Source organism: Amborella trichopoda, chromosome 9, assembly GCF_054954075.1.
Source record: "Amborella trichopoda isolate Santa Cruz 75 chromosome 9, AtrichopodaSantaCruz75HAP2 v2.0, whole genome shotgun sequence".
NCBI classification, from domain to species: domain Eukaryota; kingdom Viridiplantae; phylum Streptophyta; class Magnoliopsida; order Amborellales; family Amborellaceae; genus Amborella; species Amborella trichopoda.
The window spans coordinates 17,907,514-17,927,018 of record NC_142344.1 but is presented as its reverse complement, the minus strand read 5'-3'; the positions used below and the strand labels follow the sequence as shown (position 1 = coordinate 17,927,018).

The 19,505-nt window shown below is 32.8% G+C and overlaps 1 long non-coding RNA gene across 8 annotated transcripts in view; it reads left to right on the top strand.

Moving 5' to 3' along the window:
* The first annotated feature begins 9,011 nt into the window (after positions 1-9,011).
* The window catches only part of LOC110008566 (uncharacterized), a 35,523-nt gene continuing 25,029 nt past the window's right edge, over positions 9,012-19,505 (top strand). For 2 of the 8 annotated variants that reach the window (XR_002283534.2, XR_002283535.2), the window contains exons 1-2: positions 9,027-10,891; positions 11,018-11,253. This is a non-coding gene — a long non-coding RNA (uncharacterized LOC110008566). Of the gene's footprint in view, positions 10,892-11,017; positions 11,254-14,323; positions 14,863-19,505 lie in introns of those variants that run through there. The other 6 variants (XR_016041802.1, XR_016041801.1, XR_002283536.2 and 3 more) reach the window with 5 other exon arrangements.

The window sequence follows — 19,505 nt, the reverse complement described above, 5'->3', positions numbered from 1 at the left end:
AAACGTTAAAGTAGCGTGTTGGGTAAAGAGCATGGACCTCTTTTTTATTTATTTTTTTGTAAAAGCAAATGGTTCAATGCTTGGTGGGATTGGGAACTTAATACATGGGAATGTCGAGGTGTGAATAGATATTTCACCACATATGATTAAAAAGAGGAATATATAAAATTGGAACATGGTACTCGGCCGAGTCCGAGTCTAAAAACAGTGCTTCTACCTTTTTTTCCTCATATCTCTGTCATAGCCCCAAATCCTCATTCCGGCCCATCTCCAAAACCCATCCCTCCTGAATTTGCAGCTTTTCAGTTTCTCCATGCCAATAGGGATCAAGGTAAAATGGAGTAAAAAAGAAAAATGAAGAAAAAATGAATAGAGAGAAATGTAGCTAATAAGCAGTTCCATAAGAAAAAGGATGGGAAAAGAGTGTGAAAGAAATGCTTTTGGTCATTGGAAGTATGCAACTTCATTACATATTTAAGGTATCTTGAAGCCCTAACTTTTCTCTCTAATCACATTGCATTAGAAAAACAACTCCAAAATTCATAGATTCCATGCTCAAAAGAGCCAAGGGCATAACCCCACCTCAAAACCATCAATTCTCACTCATCATGTTACAAAGACCATCAAATTCATGAAAACTAAGATCCATAAAAGCAAGGACCATACTTCAAACCACAGTTTTCTTTTTAATATATCTTTGAAGGGAGAGAGACTCGTGAGAGAAGAAATAATCTGAATGCGGCAAAAACTTGTATCCATTCAATGAAGAAGGCAAAAGATTTCATGCTCCTGCTGGATTATACTGTCTATTTATTCCCTCGGGTAAAATACAATATAGGAGCAATTTTAGAACATCAACATTTGGGGATGCAACCTCTTCAACCTAAATAAGAACCTCAATTAAAAATAAAAATAAAAATCCAAATAACTCTCTTTATGCACTTGAAACAAATAATATCTCAACATCGAATATGTGAGTAAATTTACAAGCTTTGATGTAAAATCATAGCGCCAGGCTAGTAGGTTTTTTTTTTCCAATAATGAGTGATATGTGTGGAAATTATTGAAACCTGCATTTATTTTTTGGTACAATATTTTCATTCTTTTTATGGGTACATAGTAGGAAGGTGGTTCATTGTATATATAACTTTATTTAGTAGTACACATCTTTGTAACTTTAAAAATTGGGGCTCTTGTTCACATCTTTGATAAGCTCGATAATACATCTTCTATGGGGGCTTAAGGCGCAATTATATAGAAATACAATTTTTAACATGGTCTTAGAGCGAGGTTCTGTCTCAATCGAATTTATGTGACTCCGCCACAAACAATTTTCAGTATCAGCAATATCTAATGAATTTGGCCACTCAAAAACTAGTTTTCCTTTTCGACAATGTATTTCTCCAGCTTTTTAGATTTTCTTTCCAGATTTGGGTTAGCTTCTCTTCTCTATGATCGCAGTTTACCTGAACCATTCGGCTCTCTAATTTTGTTAACCTCTTGCTTCAAGTCTTTAAACCTTTATATATTGCTCACCGTCTTCAGTATTCACCTTTGATTTTCTTGCTTTAACCTTTATCACCTCTTGCTCATGCTTTGTGCAAACAGGAGTATGGCATGTTGATAATAGTTACAAATTGTTTCCTCATCGTCTCAAGTTACTTTGCTTCAAACTTTTGCACCTCAACTATCTCAAATCTCACGCTCATGCTTTGTGCAAACAGGAGTATGGCATGTTGATAATAGTTACGAATTGTTTTCTCATCGTCTCAAGTTACTTTGCTTCAAACTTTTGCACCTCAACTATCTCAAATCTCACGCTCTTTTGTTTTTTTAGTTGTCATTCCATTGTCAGGGATCTATTAGGATTTCATCTTCCTATCCTCTCGCGCTCTTGCTCTGGTTAAAATCACTATAAAGAAATCCTACTTGTCGGTCATAAAAAATTATTCGACTTCTGTAATCTATCTTTCGTGAGTGGTTTCCTTTTGATTCTAGGGGTTCGTCTGATTTGATTAAAAAAAAAAAAAATTCTCGCGTCTAAGTTCTAATCTCTGATCCAAGTTCTTGATAACATCTGGGGGTGCTCATACAATTCAAGGCTTTTGAAAAAAAAAAAGAAAAAAAAAAGAGATTTCTCCTCTGCTTCTGTACCATCTGCAAAGCAACCACCAAATCGTGTTTCGACTCTCTGTCGAGTCGTGTTTCGACTATCTGATTTATCTCTCTATCGAGTCGTGTTTCGACTCTCTGATCTATTTTGAATCTTACTATTCTCAACTCCGAATCTAAGGTTCAACTATGTTGCTTGATCTGTCGTTGATTTCTATTGGTTCTTCCAAGTGTATCCTATTTGATGATTGAATTTCTCGATCCTGGTTGATGATCAAGTTTTCTATTATTGGATCATGTTTAATGATTGAGTTTTCCATTACTCAATTCTATTGGATGATGGAGTTTTCTGTATGATGATAGAGTGTTTTTGGTTACTCGATCTTGTCGGTTCCGAAGGCATTTGCTGTTATGTGAGACTGCTCTATTCAAGGCATCTGTTTTTGACGATTGCTAATTTGCAGCTGCTCAAGCTTTTTCTATTCCTGCTTTGTTTTTAAAGCCTGCCTTCAGTTGTTCAAACTCAAGTTGCTCTCTCTTAACTCATCTTTAGTTTGAGGGGGAGTGTGGAAATTATAGAATCCTACACTTATTTTTTGGTACAATATTTTCATTCCTTTTATGGGTACCCATATTAGAAAGGTAGTTCATTGCATATGTTACTTTATTTAGTAGTACATATCTTTGTGACCCTATAAATCGGGGCTCTTGTTCACATCTTTGATAAGCTCGATAATATGGGGACTTAAGACCCAATTATACAGAAATGCAGTTTCTAACAATATGCACATGTATTGTATATGATATTAAATATTAGTCATTGGAATAACATTTCAATCTTTAAAGGGTGCGGTTTGTATAGAGCCTAAGCTCTAAACAATCAAATTAGAGTGTACCTTCAAATAGTATCAAGAAATGCAGTTTCAATATTGAAAATCTTTGTTATAGCCTTAGAATATATTTTCATCTTTATTTATAAAGTTTAAAACTTCAAAAATAGTGTAGATCAACAGATCTATAAAAACTTGAAAATGTTGAAAATTGACGATCCAAAAATGTGTTACAAAATACATTATTTTCAAAACTTGAAATTTATTTTTTTCTCATGTCCATGCATCTTGATGTCGACATAATCAATTTGAGGATATTTGGGCATCAAAACAACCTCTTCTGGCGAAATTTTTGAGGTAGGCTCTAATTTGATCGTTTAGAGCCTCGGCTCTATATAAACTTTTTCCATCTTTAAATGTCATTTTCAATACCGCATTCGATTATAGAGGAAAAAAGAGATAATTTGTTGGTTCCATCTTCATATATAGGCTTCTATTAGATAATAATCGCCTAAAAATATTTTGAAATAAGTTTAGATTTTGGAAAGTGCAAAAAAGTAGAGATAGAAAATACAAAAAAAAAAAAAAACAGAAAAAAAAAAATTTATATATAAAATGTAGTAATGAATAGAGAAAAATAGAGAAAGAATTTTTGTATTTTAAAGTAATTATTTGTCCACAAATAATATGACAGATGTGAGACCAACTTCGCTTTATGGGGTGGAATGTTGAGCGGTTAAGAAACAATATACATATAAAATGAGTGTAACTGAGATAAGGATTTTGAGATGGATGAGTGACAAGACGAAATGAAAGAATTCAAAATAAATATATTCAGGAGATTTTAGGTGTGAAACCAATAGGCAATAAGATGAGTGAAAGTAAACTTAGGTATGCTGGCCATGTGTGGCGCAAACTCATTACAATATTTACTAGAAAGTACAAGTTAGTTCAAGTGGAAGGCTTGAAAAGGGCAAGGGGTAGGTCCAAAAGGGCATGGTTGGGAACAACGACAAAAGATATGGGGACTTATAGCCTTACTGAGGGTATAGTCCTTAAAGCAGAAGAATTGATGAGCATGATTTGTATAGCCGACCCCAATAAGTTAGCAGAAAGCTTTGACAATGATGATGATAATTTATCCACAAATAATTGTTTTTTATAATAAACTATAAATTCAATCATATTATTACTTACAATAATTTGCATTTTTGGTTACTTTTTAACTTCTCTTTCTTTTCACTTTTTATATTTATATTATATTATTTAGTACTATAATTGAAATTTTTTTTACTTATATTAGTAAATATATTATTTACTTATAAGTAAATATTATTCTGAACAATTGTAGTAAATATATTGTTTAATATTATTCTAAAAAGTTGCAGTAAATGTATTGTTTAGTAATATTATTAAATATGTTATTTACTTATAAGAAAAATAATTTTTGAACATAATGGAAAGAAAATATAAAAATAAAAATAACAGAGAGAATATTGTTTTTCTTTCCATGAAAATGTAGTTTTTATAACGAGTAGCATAAACATAAAAATATGAGTACTATTACTAATAAACAAAGAATTATTGTTAAATAAAAAGACAATATCATAATTCAATTTATCATATTAATAATTTTTATACTATTGATACATACCATAATTATCATTAAATTTAACAATTATTATTATATTTGGTGGCAAATTTTAATTTTCCTTACAAAGACAAAAAAAGCATATAAAAAGAAAAGAAAAATACTAATAAAAAAACCATAATAGAGGAGTTCTCTTCGTTTTTCTTTGTATTTACTAATATAAGTAATACTATAATTTTCAAACTACATTGCTTATTGATATAGTTTACATTTTTTACCATTTATTTATTCAAAAATAATTCTTTCTTTCTAATAAATTATAATTTCAATTGTATTATATACCTATATCATTTGTATTTAAAGTTAATATTCTTGTCTATGAATTTTTTTTTTATATTCTCATTTATATTATTTAATAAATTAATATAATTTATTTTTATTTTTATTTTATTAGTAAATGTATTGTTTACTTACAAGTAAATATTATTCCAAAAAATTGCACTAAATACGTAAAGATGAGAGAAATAAATGAGGAGAGAGAACGAGAGAGAATATGCTTGAGAGAGAGAACCTTTTGATAATTATAAGATAGAATATGCAGATAAAATTAAAAGAAACAGACCACTTAGAATCAATAGTTTAAAAAGTGGATCGGTGACACAGATCGAGTACCTCAAAAACTGATTTGGATCGGCGAATCGGCGATCCGGATCGAGAATCGGCTGAATCGATAGGATTAAAAGCTTCAATAAAATCCGAAAAAATTATTAAAATTCATTATAAATGTTGGTTTTTAGGAATCCAATAAGAAATGAGGGTACTACATTATTAACTTTCATTTTTTTCATCAATTTGTGAATATTGAGATGCTCTTTCCCTGTATAAACTTAAATAATAAATTTGCATCATATAAAAGAAAAATCATAGAATTATCATGGATAAAATATATAATTATACATGGACTATAATAAAGAGTAGACTAAATCAATGAAAGAATGGCCATTAAAATCTCATCTTGGTGAAAACCCCTAATCCGCTAAAAAAACCCAAATTATTACAGCCTAACCAACTATAATCCAAAATTATTACAACTTAACTAATTATAATAATATATACTGAAATTATAATTATTAGTTTACATTTTATAATTATTTTATTAGATAAATAATAAAAAATTAAAAATATTTTATAATATTATTTAATTTAAAATGTATTATTGACAACTGTAAGAAAAAGAGTATATTACATGATTTATAATGTAAAATTAATAAATAAAATAAAAGATTTGGTTATCAATGTAAAAATTAATAAAATGCGCACAAATTTTGGAAATTATTATATGCCCAAGGGGGAACAAAAATTAGCTGATAAACGATTATATGACCCAAAGGGGGATTCAAACTTGAGAAGTCAAAACAAATAACATTAGTGATAACCATCATGCCTCCTTAGCTTACATGTTTAAAATTGCCTATTAATACCATGTATTTACATTCTGTTTTCATTTAATGATATTTGAGAATTATCCCACATCAAAGGATGAGTATTCAAATATGCTATATAAATAACTATGTAATTGGAAGATAAACACAAGTGTGAAACACTAAGGCATCCGTGCACATGCGCGCGTGCATGAGTGTGTCGTACGTGCGGCACATGTGGGAGTAATGTGTGTCGCACGTGTGACATGTACACACGTGTGAAGGTGTTTTTTAGGCTAGAGCCGGTGCACGCGTTCATGTGCGTGTCGCACGTATGGTACGTGTGGCAAGTGTGGGAGTGTGTATCGTTCGTGTCACATGTACACATGTGTGGGAGCACACCTAAAAAGGTTTTTTTGAGGCTAGAATTGGGAGGGAACCGAATAGAACCGGGTAGGAACAGGGTGGTTCGGCTCTAGAACCGGGCGGTTCGGCTCTAGAACCGGGCGGTTCGGCTCTAGAACCGGGCGGTTCGGCTCTAGAACCGGGCGGTTCCCGATTTTGTGCTGAAAATCTGCACGTGCTGTGTCGATTCTCGAGTCGAACCGGGCTCGCCGATTTTTAAATCTTTGCTTAGAATGGAAAAAATAGAACTAATCAGGACACGTGTCAAAATAATAAAGGTGGATCTCCGCTCATTTAATACATAATAGAATTAAAGGAAACAATATAAATACTAAAGCAACCGTATGCTATAGAAATGAAGTGCACGTCAAAAATGTAGTGGAAAATAGTGTTATGAAGTTGGACCTCAAGATGTATATATATGCATGAAAAAAAATACTTTCAATTTTTAAAATAGTGTATTGTCTACTTTCAAGATTTTTAAGTATTTACAATTTACTCGATCATTATTATTTTTAGAAATTTAAATTTCACAACAGGATTGAATATAGATTTTCAAGGCATTGGTTTGAAAAACTTTAAAGGTGCACCTCACTTGCTATTGTAGACACCCCTCCAAATTCTGGCTAAGGGAATGTCTTAAAACCCTGATTCTGAACCCAAATGACCACGCAAAACCTAACAGATCCTAGTATACCTAAATCTAATTTTAATTATCTCAAATATTTTTAAACCTATTCCAAGCCATAGTAGACCTCGAGAGATTTTCAACATTCTAAGAATCACTAGAATCGGACCTACGGATCAAAAGTTAGGGCTTGAGGGGCTTCACCTTGAAAAATTTACCAAAATGCCCCTGGGTCGTGCCGTGCAGGGTGCTCTGTTGTGCTGGGCCACACGACGTGTCACACGTTGGCCCGGGTGAGGTTCTGAACCATGTGCGGCCCGATGGGCCCGACCACACCTTATTCCTTTAGAAGTGAGTTTGAGGAGGTTTTAAATTCTCGAAAATTCCAAAAAATGGGGAAAATCTAGAAAATGCGTAAAACCTGGTCATACTTGAACTAGGATATAAGATTAATTATTTCAAATCTATCCCTAGTTTAAACCTATAAATACCCCTTCAAAAGTTCCAAAAAACACTGGAAATATAGACCAAATATCCTTAGAAAAACCATAACGAAAATTCACAGATAATTAAAAAATTCACAAATAATTCCAGATAAATAGGTAGACCATCTAGAAAAATTAGAAAACTAGGGAATTCATCCAATAATCTAGGAGTATAGGAAAAATCCTTAGAAAAGTAAGAAAACCCCTAGAATTAAAATCCCCCAAGTTCAATTTTTTCAAAATTACTCATCCTTGCAACAAGTTCTTCTAGGTCCAAATCAAAACATTAGAGTCATACTTCAAGAAGTAAAGAGAAGTCCCCAAATTTGTAATTCAACATGTGGGTCAGATATGGGGCCCAACTTTGGGTTTCTCAAGTATGTGTTCTTTTTGTCTCTTTTATTTTTTATTTATTTTATTTTTTCCTTTAATTTTCTGTTTTATTTTATTTTTCTTGATATTTCTTTATTATTAGTTTAGTTGAATTTTAGGAAGCTTTTAAGGTATAATATATGGATTTGAAGCTGGCGTTGCCAATGGACTCATAAAGGGTTGGATCTGTAATGTTTATAAGTCCATAATTTGAGCGACCCCACTACCTCTATTGATCTTTAAAATTAACTCGTTCTAAATTAGATTGGAGTTGATCTAGCTCAGAGATCTATGCAAATCCGAATGTAAACAAGTATAAAGTGGGCACTTTATATAAAACTCACCCCAAAATAAAAAGGCGAGGTTTGCATAAGGTTACAAACTTATTTGTAGAAATAAAGATGCAATACTCTATACTATTCATTTTACTTGGACGGTATAGATTTGATACAGACAGTGTCAATACATCGCATGTCTTTTAAGATAGTGTCCAATGTATACCGTCCAAATAAAATAGACGGTAGAGATTAGTGTAACCTTCTTTTTCTCTTTTTGTTGGATAAATTCAGTGGGGAAGCCATATTTCTAAATAGTTTAGGAGTTAATGAAAAAAAAATTAAGAGCCAACTTTTTTGAAATGATAAACGAAGTAATTTCCGTGAAAATGAAAACGAACTAAAGCAGCTTTTTTTAAAATAAATATCTTTTAACATAAAATAATAGATAATTTTACAAAGTGGTAGTAACGTTAAGATTAGTAACGACAAGGTCCCCTTTTAGCCGCACGATTTAAATGATGTTGCTTATCAACATACGGAGATCTTTTAGAAATGAAGTGGTTTGATTTTAGTGTCGGGGCTTTCCGTCCAAATCATTTAAAATGTTTTTGCATTTTTTTTTACCCGTCGTTTCAAGCCATAATTATAGCGCGTCGGCATTAGAAGCCAGCCAATCACATGAAAAGGAAAGGCTCCTTTTGCATTTCAACACTTTTGTACTTCTTATTTCAAAGATTCCATCAATGTGAACGTGAAGAATCTTTTCAGAAATGAACGGTGCCTGCTGCCGTCCTTTATTGCGCTTCACACTGCCCCACTCCGTCCACTATCACACTGCCCTACTTCGCTTTTAAATTTGAAAGGATAACTTTTGTACTATCTACGTTTATATAAAGTTGTAAAAGGCTTTTAAAGTAGTTGATCCACACCCAAATTATTCAATTCAGCAAGTAATTATTGACGGCCATCCAGCTATCTCAATCCCAAGGTCATCGATTTTGCACAGTGAATACATTGTGAATGGGTTTCAAGCTTTCCAATCCAATTTTACTGCCATTTTCAGATAATTGTTGCTCTAAAATGAGTGAAAATTGCTTATAAATCCAATATGCTATCGATTTTAAGAAATAATTAGCTATTTGGAGATCAAAACAAGGGGTTTTTTTTTTTTCCAAAGATTTTGTCAAAATCTTCCTTACAATCGATTTCAGCCTCAATTTATGACCCAATTTCTTGAAATTTGTTTGTATTTGAAGAGAAATGAATTCTACACACTATTCAAGTGCGCTTTTGTTCAATTGAGTTGGGATTCCCCCGTTAGAGTATGGCCATTAAGGCTTCATGACCACCATAGTGTTCATGGTCCCTCTCTTTCTTTCTATTTTAAATGTATTTAATTCCATTTAATTATATTATATACTTGCTATAATTATCTCATTGCATTCAAATCATTTGACTATCTTTTATGGTAAATTTCATTATCTTTTTTTTTTTTTCTTTACTACCTATCAATGATATTCTAACGGTCACATTAAACAAAACATTTTTCTTTAGGGTAAGAGAGAGAGAGAGAATGGTAAAAAAAAAAAAAAAAACTAAGCTACTGATATGGGCATAAAGAAATGTGGACCATTAGATGAAAAACCTGTCATATATGACAAGGTTTAGCTATTGTAAGGGGCTCACTCACCCATTACAATACATACAGAAAATTATCAAAGATATTGTCCATCTCTCTAGCTATCCATAAGCTTAACATCAAATATTTTTTTTTGTTTTTTTTTTTACCCAACCATATTTCTGTCTATCATTTGCAAATGAATTGTTTTTGTTTTAATATTTTACGACATTGGTATAAGAGCGTGTTTTTTTCTCTGCTGGGTGCTATCAATCTTTGGAGCTCCATTGTTTCTCTCTCCGCCTTAAGTTCACAGGGGCACACTATTGCCACCTGCAAGTGTACGAACGCAAGACACATTTTTGTTGGATTTGTTACTTTTATCCTTTCTGAACTTTTCGTTGTTTGTCATTTTGCTTCAATTCTATGGAGCCCCGTTTTTACTCCATTCTTTACGTCCTTTTGTTTACTTATGTCTCCTACCCCTCTTTCTCTCTTTAAGGGTTGTGGTTTGTATAGAGCCTAGGCTCTAAACAGTCAAATTAGAACGTACTTTAAAATAGTATTGAGAAATATGGATTCAATATTAGAAATATTTGTGATAGCCTTAATATATTTTTATTTTTATTTATAAAGATTAAAGCTTAAAAAATAATATAAATCGACCGATCTATAAAATCTTGAAAAATTTGAAAATTGACGGTCAAAAAATGGATTACAATATACACTATTTCCAGAACTTGAAATACATTTTTTTTCTCATGTTCATGCACCTTGATGTCAAGATGATCAGTTTGAGAATATTTGGGCATCAAACCAACCTCTTTTAGTGAAATTTTTTAGGTCGGTTCTAGTTTGATTGTATAGAGCCTCGGCTCTGTATAAACTTTTTCCCTTATTTTTAGCACTATAAAGCAGCACGTCATTCTTTTTTATGTTGCCCTCTCTCCCAACTCATTTGTGAGCAAAGGGTTCGTGCGCCCCTGGGGGCGACGACATTGTAGCATCTGAGCTCCACCAGTTTTGGACGTCATTCTGTTTTTTTCTGCTGCCATCTCTCCCAACTCAACCATTTCCATCTTTTCTATCAAGATTTTCTTTTACGGCCTCGCCATTATTTTCTCTCCATCGCAGTAACGCTACAGTTCCAGGTAGGTGTCATTTTTTTACTGTGTTTGTCTTTTTGCTGTAATTTTGTCCACATAGGAATTTACTTTGATGCCTTTTCCACTGGAGTCACGTTTTGTTCTCTTCAAATCCAACTGTTTTGTACGCAGTTCACACAACTTTCCACCGATTCCTGCACTTTTTTTTTTTCCTTTGTGGACCAGTGCCATACGAACTGTTTGACAAAAGACCAGGGCCACCTAAAAGCGCAATTAGCCCCATCATTGGCGCTTCTTTGAAGGTCATTATTTGCTGCTCCACTCGAGGAGGTTTGTGACTCAGCATTTACCACAGGGTACCGCCATCATCATCCAAGAAATTGATAAAATCATTCATCTAGAAAGTAGTCAGTTGATCTAAACCTTGAATTTGTTGATATACTTATATTTCTTTGATAGCACGGCCGCTAGATTGGTGATGAGTGAACTATCTAAAATTGCAAAACTTAATGGGTCAAACTTCAATATATGGAAAAGAAAAATGAATTAAATATTGTTTTAGGACAAGATTGACTATATTTTGACTTGAACTAAACTTGAATTGGGTATAAACCCCTTTGCTTATAGTAGAAAAGTACGTGCTAAATGGGAGGGGGATGGCAAATTAGCAAAAATTACATTGTTTACTTTGTGGAGGATGATTTGATACGAGTTTTTAAAAATTATGAAACATCCAAATTGATGGAAGCTTTGATTGCAAATATGGATCTACATCTGAAACCCATATTCAACTTTTGTTGGAGAAATACAATTCATGTAGGTTGAAGGAAAATTAGTCTATGGTAGAGAATGTTAACAAAATGCTTGTTCTTACTAAATACCTTGCTGCGACAGGAAACCTCATTTTCGATGGTATGCTAGTGTCAACTGTATTGAATAGTCTCCCACAGTTATGGGAGCATGTAGTCATTGCTTTTAATCACTCATCCCAAAGAATTACCATGTTGAACTTACCCATGCACCTGAGTATAGAGGAATAAATAAGAAATAAAAAGAGAAAGACATAATTGCACTTTGTTCAAAATTCCTCTAAAAGTAACCACCTTAGATGATAGTGGATACAAAGACTGGAGCAAATTTTCAAGCCGAAAAACAAGGCAAAATGGACAACTTCAACAATCCACTTGCTAAAAACCAAGCTAAATGAATAAGTTACAATCCTTTAAATAACAATTACAACAATTTCTAGCATTGTAAAACCATTGTAAATAACTCAAAAGGGGTATGAAATATGGCTAAATAATTTGAGACTAAATTATTTGATGGATTTGAAGCAAAGTAATCAATGGTTATTATGCATGATCATGGATTCTCATGTATATAGGTTATAACTCATGAAAGACCACATTATGAATAAGCATGATGAAAAAGATGATCAAATGGGGATTCTAAGATCAACGAAACTTTTATAAATTTAGGACTCCAACAACTATAGATGTCAAGAATATTATCTTATGAGAAAAAGAAATTCAATGGAGTTTACCTTGATAAATGCACACTATTGACTTAAGCATAAGAAATGAGGACCATCATCACGATCACCATTAATGGAACTCTAAAAGCTCCCTCTCTTTAATTTTCTCTCACAAAGCCTTAGAAGAAGGGAAGGAGGCAACAATTTTTCAAAATGATTCAAGAGTTGAGATAGTTAGGGTTTGAGATCTCATGACGTGCTTTTATAACATGGGTGTAACATTGGACTCAATCAACACCCTTGACGCACTAATCCAAAGGTACATGAGAGGCTAATGTACCTAACCACCCATCCCCATCCAACTACTAGGATGAAGGGATGGGATTTCGCACCATTATCACTTACCCTACCCCCAAGTTATGCCACTCTACCATTTTGTCATTGGCTTATGCTTTTGTTCCAATTGTATCTAATATGACCTTATAAAAATACTTTTAGTTTTTTTTAATGATGTATTAGAGCAGATAACCACAAAGGCTAAAGGGCAAAGAAGTAATTGGCAAAGCTTACACATGTGGAGATATTCTACTTTATCAAAGCCAATCACTTTGTAGATCTAAAATTTCAAGCCAATCAATATAAAGATAATATCCCCTTCACACATGTGTGTAAAGATATTTTTCAACTCAAATTTGAAAATGCATTTTCTCTTTAATATCAAATAAAAAAATTAATTAAACTTCACACATGTCATGCATGACCGATGTGTAAGTTAATTAAGACGTAATAAAAATGGGGCCTTAAGTTATAACATTACATAATAAAATATAATAATATATAATAAGACACCATAACACAACCCCTTATAAAACAAGCAACCAATTGCCAATTGGTCCCCCGCCTAGGGATCAGTGCCCAGCTGGGTGGTGATCCTAGAGTGAGGCGTGGGGTGCCGCATGGCAACGTTATGGCCACTCGGATGCCACATGACACTACCAGATCAGGACTAAAGTGGAATTTGAGTCAATCAATTTGAAAAACTTCATTTTTTTAGCAAATAAAATTCTGAAAAATTCTCTAAAATTCACAACGAATATCGAAAGTATTTTTGAGCAATTATTAGGTTTTTCTCATCATTATAAAATCGGACAAAAGGTATAGTGAGATCTCAGGCTAATAACTATAAGTACCAGAGTACTCCATTGGTTAGTCCCAAATGATGTTCTGTCGAGTCTCAGATCGACCCAATAGACCTATGTTCTATAGTCTAAAGCAGAGGCACATAATTGACTATATTAAAGCCGCTAAGCCAGAACTTCCAATCATCCGACTCTCAATGGATTATAAGTGTACCCCTGTAGGACATGATCTAACACAATTACAAGGGTCCTCTCAAAACACACGTGCACTGGCTCATCCAAACTCGGATAATATATTTGGAAGAGTGGCTTCCTGTATGAAATGAAAATGCACATGCCATGTAATGGTCTCGTGTCAGGATATGGACTTATGTCCCATAAGTATTAACTATTCTATATAGGACGAATACTCAATAAGTACTCGGGTTCTAGTTTTCTCGTTTGGATTCTTCAAGCCCTAGCCGATTGTAGCTAAACATGAGGCTAACCTATAAATCCTGACTAGGAGGTGACCCTCACCCTCCTTGAGAAATTTCTTTATCAATACGTGAACTCTCGATGCTTCATGCGTACTCGGGGTAAAAGAATCTGTACTCCATTTCGCATGACGTCAAAATTTCAATCTCTCAATCTCTCCACTGAATGAGAGACTACTAGAATTTAGACCTTGATAGGCCATATTTCAAACATTAGACTCTACAAAAATCGAAATGATAACAATCGATTTAAATGCACGGGTAAGGTTTTCAAACCACAAAGCAGAAAGGCTTACAACAACCCACCAAAATGTTACAACTGCTGAGAGATAGAGCATGTTAAACATAAATGTCCAAATAAAAATATTTTCAATAATGGCTACCGTAGGAACAATGGACAAAGGAGCAACAACAAGAATAACAAGAAATTCGAGTTAGTTTGTGTGGTCTCTGATTCTATGGCGGCTGATCATGATATAAGAGGATGGTGGTAGACTCTGCATCGACCAGACATGTTTCAAAAACTAAAAGTGGTTTTGTTGATTTGAAGGAAGTCAAAACCGATGACCAATGGATATACATGGAAAATGACACCTTCTGTGATGTGCTAGGTTTTGTTGGCACATACATGCTGGAGTTGTCTGGGAATGTACGCGCCTAATATGAGGCACAACCTTATTTAAGTCATTAGGTTATATGAAAAGGGCTATGAGGTCTTTTTTAGGTCTGGGAAGGTGCCTATTGAGAAACATGGTCGAGTTTATATTTGGGGGAGATAATTGAGAATTTGTATCATCTAAATGTTATTAATGGAATGAATGATGTTACTTCTTCTTATATCAATGTGGCAATGACTGTGGTTGAAAATGATACATATATATATGGCACTTGAGATTAGGATACATTAATAAAAATACAATGCAAAAATTAGTAAAAAGAGAATTAATACCATATCTCAATGAAATTGAGTTCCAAACTTGTGAACCATGCCTATCAGGAAAATTGTCTAGGAAGTCATTCCTAAAAGGACAAAAATCACAAGAATTGCTTAACATCATCCACTCGGATATATGTGGATCAATGAATGTTAAGACACATAAAGGTATAAAGTATTTTATAACCTTCATAAATGATTACTCTAGGTATGGATATGTATACCTAATTAGTAAAACATCTGATGCTTTAGAAACATTTAAAGAATATAAGACATAAATGGAAAATCAATTATGAAGACATAAAAATTCTAAGGACCGATAGAGGGGAAGAATGCACCTCAGGATTATTTAACCAATTTTGTAAAGATCATGGCATAATACATCAAACGACCTCAACATACATCGCACAACAAAATGGAATAGCAGAAAGTCGCAATAGGACTTTAATGGAAATGGTTAGATCTATAATGGCTCATGCCAACCTAGCTAATTTTTTGGGGAGAAGCCATTAATACAATTATGTTCATTTTAAATAGAGTGCCAACCAAGTTTATAAAACTGACCCCTGATGAATTTAGAACAGGAAGAAAACCAGACCTAAGTATATTAAAAATATGGGGATCATTTGCACATGTGCGCATCCGACATCATCAAAGAGACGAACTCCATAGTAGAACAATTAAATGTTCATTTATAGCATATTGTGATAATTCTAAGGGATACAAGTTCTATAATCATGGCAATAGAAACTTAACTGAGAGTAGGGATGCCCATTTTCTAAAAATTTATATAACGAAAAAAATAAAAATAAAAAAATTGACTTTTTTGAAGAAGAGCATAATAAAGATCAAGTCAATCACATGGATTTTATACCAACAACTAGTGATTTTGACCTCATTGAGTCCCCTAATCTAGATAGAAATTGAAAGTTTAGATCTCCTCCTTTCCATTTAGATGAATATTATGCATTCTTAAATGAGGATGAGATAGATGAACTACGTACTTATAGTGAAACCATCAATTCACCGTAATCATCTGAATGGGTCAATGCTATGGATGATGAAATTAACTCTATTGAAAGAAATCAAGTATGGGAACTTGTAGACCTTCCTGAAGATAGGAAGGTTGTAGGATGTAAATACATTCATAAGAAGAAGTTTAAAGCTAATGGAACCATTAATAAATATAAGACTAGATTAATAGCCAAAAGATTTAGTCAAAAAGGAGGAACATATCATGTGGAGACATACTCCAATAACATAATTTGCATCTATAAGAATAATATTAGCATTAGTAGCATATTATGACTTGTAATTATTTCAATTAGAAGTTAAAATAATATTCTTAATTGGAGAATTAAAAGAATATATTTATATGAATAAGCCAGAGGGGTATATAGTTACAGGTCAAGAAGAAAAAGTATATAAATTGAAGAAATCATTATATGGTTTAAAACAATCATCTAGGTAATAACATTTCACAAGACAATTACCCAAATTAGCTATATAACTAATAGTTTGGATCATTGTGTATATGTTTGGAACAGTGGGAGTAAATTTGTGATTTATCTCTATATGTGGATGATATTCTATTAGCTGGAAATGATTTGGAAATAATAAATAAAAACTAAATCTTGGCTTAATTTACATTTTGAAATGAATGATATGAGAGAAGCGTCACATGTTTTGAGAATAAAAATTATAAGGGATATAAATTCTAGGCTTATCTACTTATCTCAAGCAAAATATCTATAGAATGTCCTTAAGAGATTTAAGATAGAAAATTGCAAACCAATGAAAATTCGTATTCGCAAACGCATGAAGCTATCCAAGAAAGAATGTCGAATTAATGATGTTGATAAGGTTGATATAGAACGTATTCCAAAGCCATTGGGTCTATTATACTTGTTATGCTTTGTACAAGACCTGATCTTAGTTTTACAATAGGATATGTTAGTAGATTTCAAAGTAACCCAAGTATGACTCATTGGCAAGCAATTAAATTATAAAAAAACCAAGCATTATATATTATAAAGGATACTCAGATACATTTATGGAAACTTCGCAGGAGATCTTGATGATAGAAAATCCACTTTTGGAAATCTTTTCCTCTTTGGAGAAGGTTATGTTTCTTGGTTTAGTAAGAAACATGAATGTGCTGTCCGGTGCACAATGGAAGCGGAATACATCTGTTATAGTATAGATTATACTTTTGCCATCTACATAAGCCGCTTCATTAGGGATTTGAAGCTTAAAATAACGGACGAGTTAGTTTAGATATTTTGTGATAACCATGCTGCAATTTCGTTATTAAAAATGGAGTAATGAACTCTAGGGCAGACATATTGAGGTTGATTATCACTATGTCCTAGACAAAGCGGCAAATAAAGAAATTGCAGTAAGTTATTTGTCTTTCAATGATGTGATAGTAGACCCTTTAACAAAGAGATTGATGTTGAAATGCTCTCCAAGCATATGACCATGATGGGACTTAAAGAAATATAGTTTTCTCCCCAAGAAGTAGCTTTTGAATGCTACAAATGATTAAATCTTGTAGGTGGACAAAACCTTGAAACGAAGTATGTCACATTGGGTAAAACTTTAAATAGGCAAAACCTTGTGGTATACGGTGTATTTGTCTTTTTCGCCAAGGGGGAGTGTTGGAGTATGGCCACTATGGCCTCATGACCACCATAGTGTTCATGGTCCCCCTCTTACCTTCTATTTTGAAATACATTTAATTCAACTTAATTATATTATATACTTGCTATAATGATCTCATTGCATTCAAATCATTTGGCTATCTTTTATGGTAAATTTCATTCTCTTTTGTTTTTTTTTAACTACCCATCAATGATATTCTAAACTGTCACATTAAACCAAACATTTTTCTTTGGGGTAAGAGAGAGAGAATGATAAAAAAAAAGAAGTAAGTCTTAGCTATTGATATGGACAGAGAGAAATTTGAACCATTGGATGAAAAACCTATCATATGTGGCAAGGGGATAAGCTTTAATGCTTATAAAAGGGGCTCACTCATCTATTATAGTACACAGATAAAAATCTCAGAGCAATTGCCCATCTCTCTAGCTATCCATAAGCTTAACAACAAAATTCCTTTTTTTTCCCATTTTTATCTTTCTCTCTCAATCATTTTCAAACTATGTTTTTTTTTTTTCTTAATATTTTATGATATCCCCATCAAATTTTCCTCCAAGGCCAAGAAATCAAATAGTTCCTAAAATTTATGCAGTCAATAAAAATCGAAGAAAATGGGGCGAAATTGGCTTGATTTTCATTAAATGTTAGTGGGGTTTGTGATCTTCAGAGCCTTAACTCTCATATAAATAAGATAAATTCAATTTTCATGTCGAATTTTTTTTCTAAATTTTTTTTCACATGAATGTACCACAATTAGGGTTCCGCCATGTCCATTTGTTCGCCCTTAAATTTCAATCAAATTTGTTGAAATTTGATTCAAAATGATCGTGGTGAAACTGTCTTTCATATCATAGATCCAATACAATGTATAGAAATCCAACAAAGCTTGGATTTTGGGCCACAACGCGGACCAGTTTTTGGGATTTTGAGAAATTGTTTTAAAAAATTAACATTTTTTTCAATAAAAATCAGGGATTTGATTCATTAGGTTGTTTATGCATAGGTGTGTGATTCCTTTTTTTTTATTTTTAATCAAATTTATGTTATTATTTTAGATTCTTTTTGGGAAAAATGTTTTTCGAATAAATTTTTTTAATAATAGCATCAAAATTTATGAGCCATTTTATTTTTAAAATTTATAATTTGGAAGAGTTTTTTACTATTTTTTTTAATGATGCTTGATGCAATATTATAACATTGTGTTATGATTATACATTAATAACCAAAGGGTGCGATTTCTATATGGTTGCAACCTTAAACAATCCAATTAAGGCGCACCTTAAAATTTTATCATGATATGTAATTTTGTTGTAAAAAATTCTTAGCATTATCTTAAAATCTATTTTCATAACTAATTAGAAAATTTTAGAATCCAAAAATGGTTAAAATCAAGTAGATCTATAAATATATGAAAATCTTGAAAATGGACGGTCTAGATAATGTGTTGCAAGATGCACTATTTCCGAGACTCAAAAACATTTTTTTTCATATTCATACATCCCGATGTCGAGATGATCGATTAGAGGGTTTTTTCAACTTTAAACCAACATTTCCAATAAATGTTTGAGGTGCATATGTGATTCTACATTTTAAGGTTACAGTCTTATATAAACTTTTCCCATAACGAAATCATGTATTTTACTTATTTAAACAGGAGTTTGATCGAGTCCCTTCACATTAGACCATCAGAGTAAGGCACGTAGAAATGAGATCACCCCTATTTGCCTTAGGAATCGAGGTGAGAGAGAGAATGCTCCCGTGCTAATTATTATCGCTATTGGCCGGGTTCACTCATTTTTATACTCATGCAGACATGGATGGCCGACTGGATTGGTTTTAGGAGGTTGACCTCTTGCCCCTCATGAATAGGGACAGAGGTCTCATCTCATGAACCAATCCACTGACTCGCATTTAGGTGCTACTAACCCAGCTGACCTCCTCAACTAGGACTCAAGATTCGAGGGGCAGCCCAGTC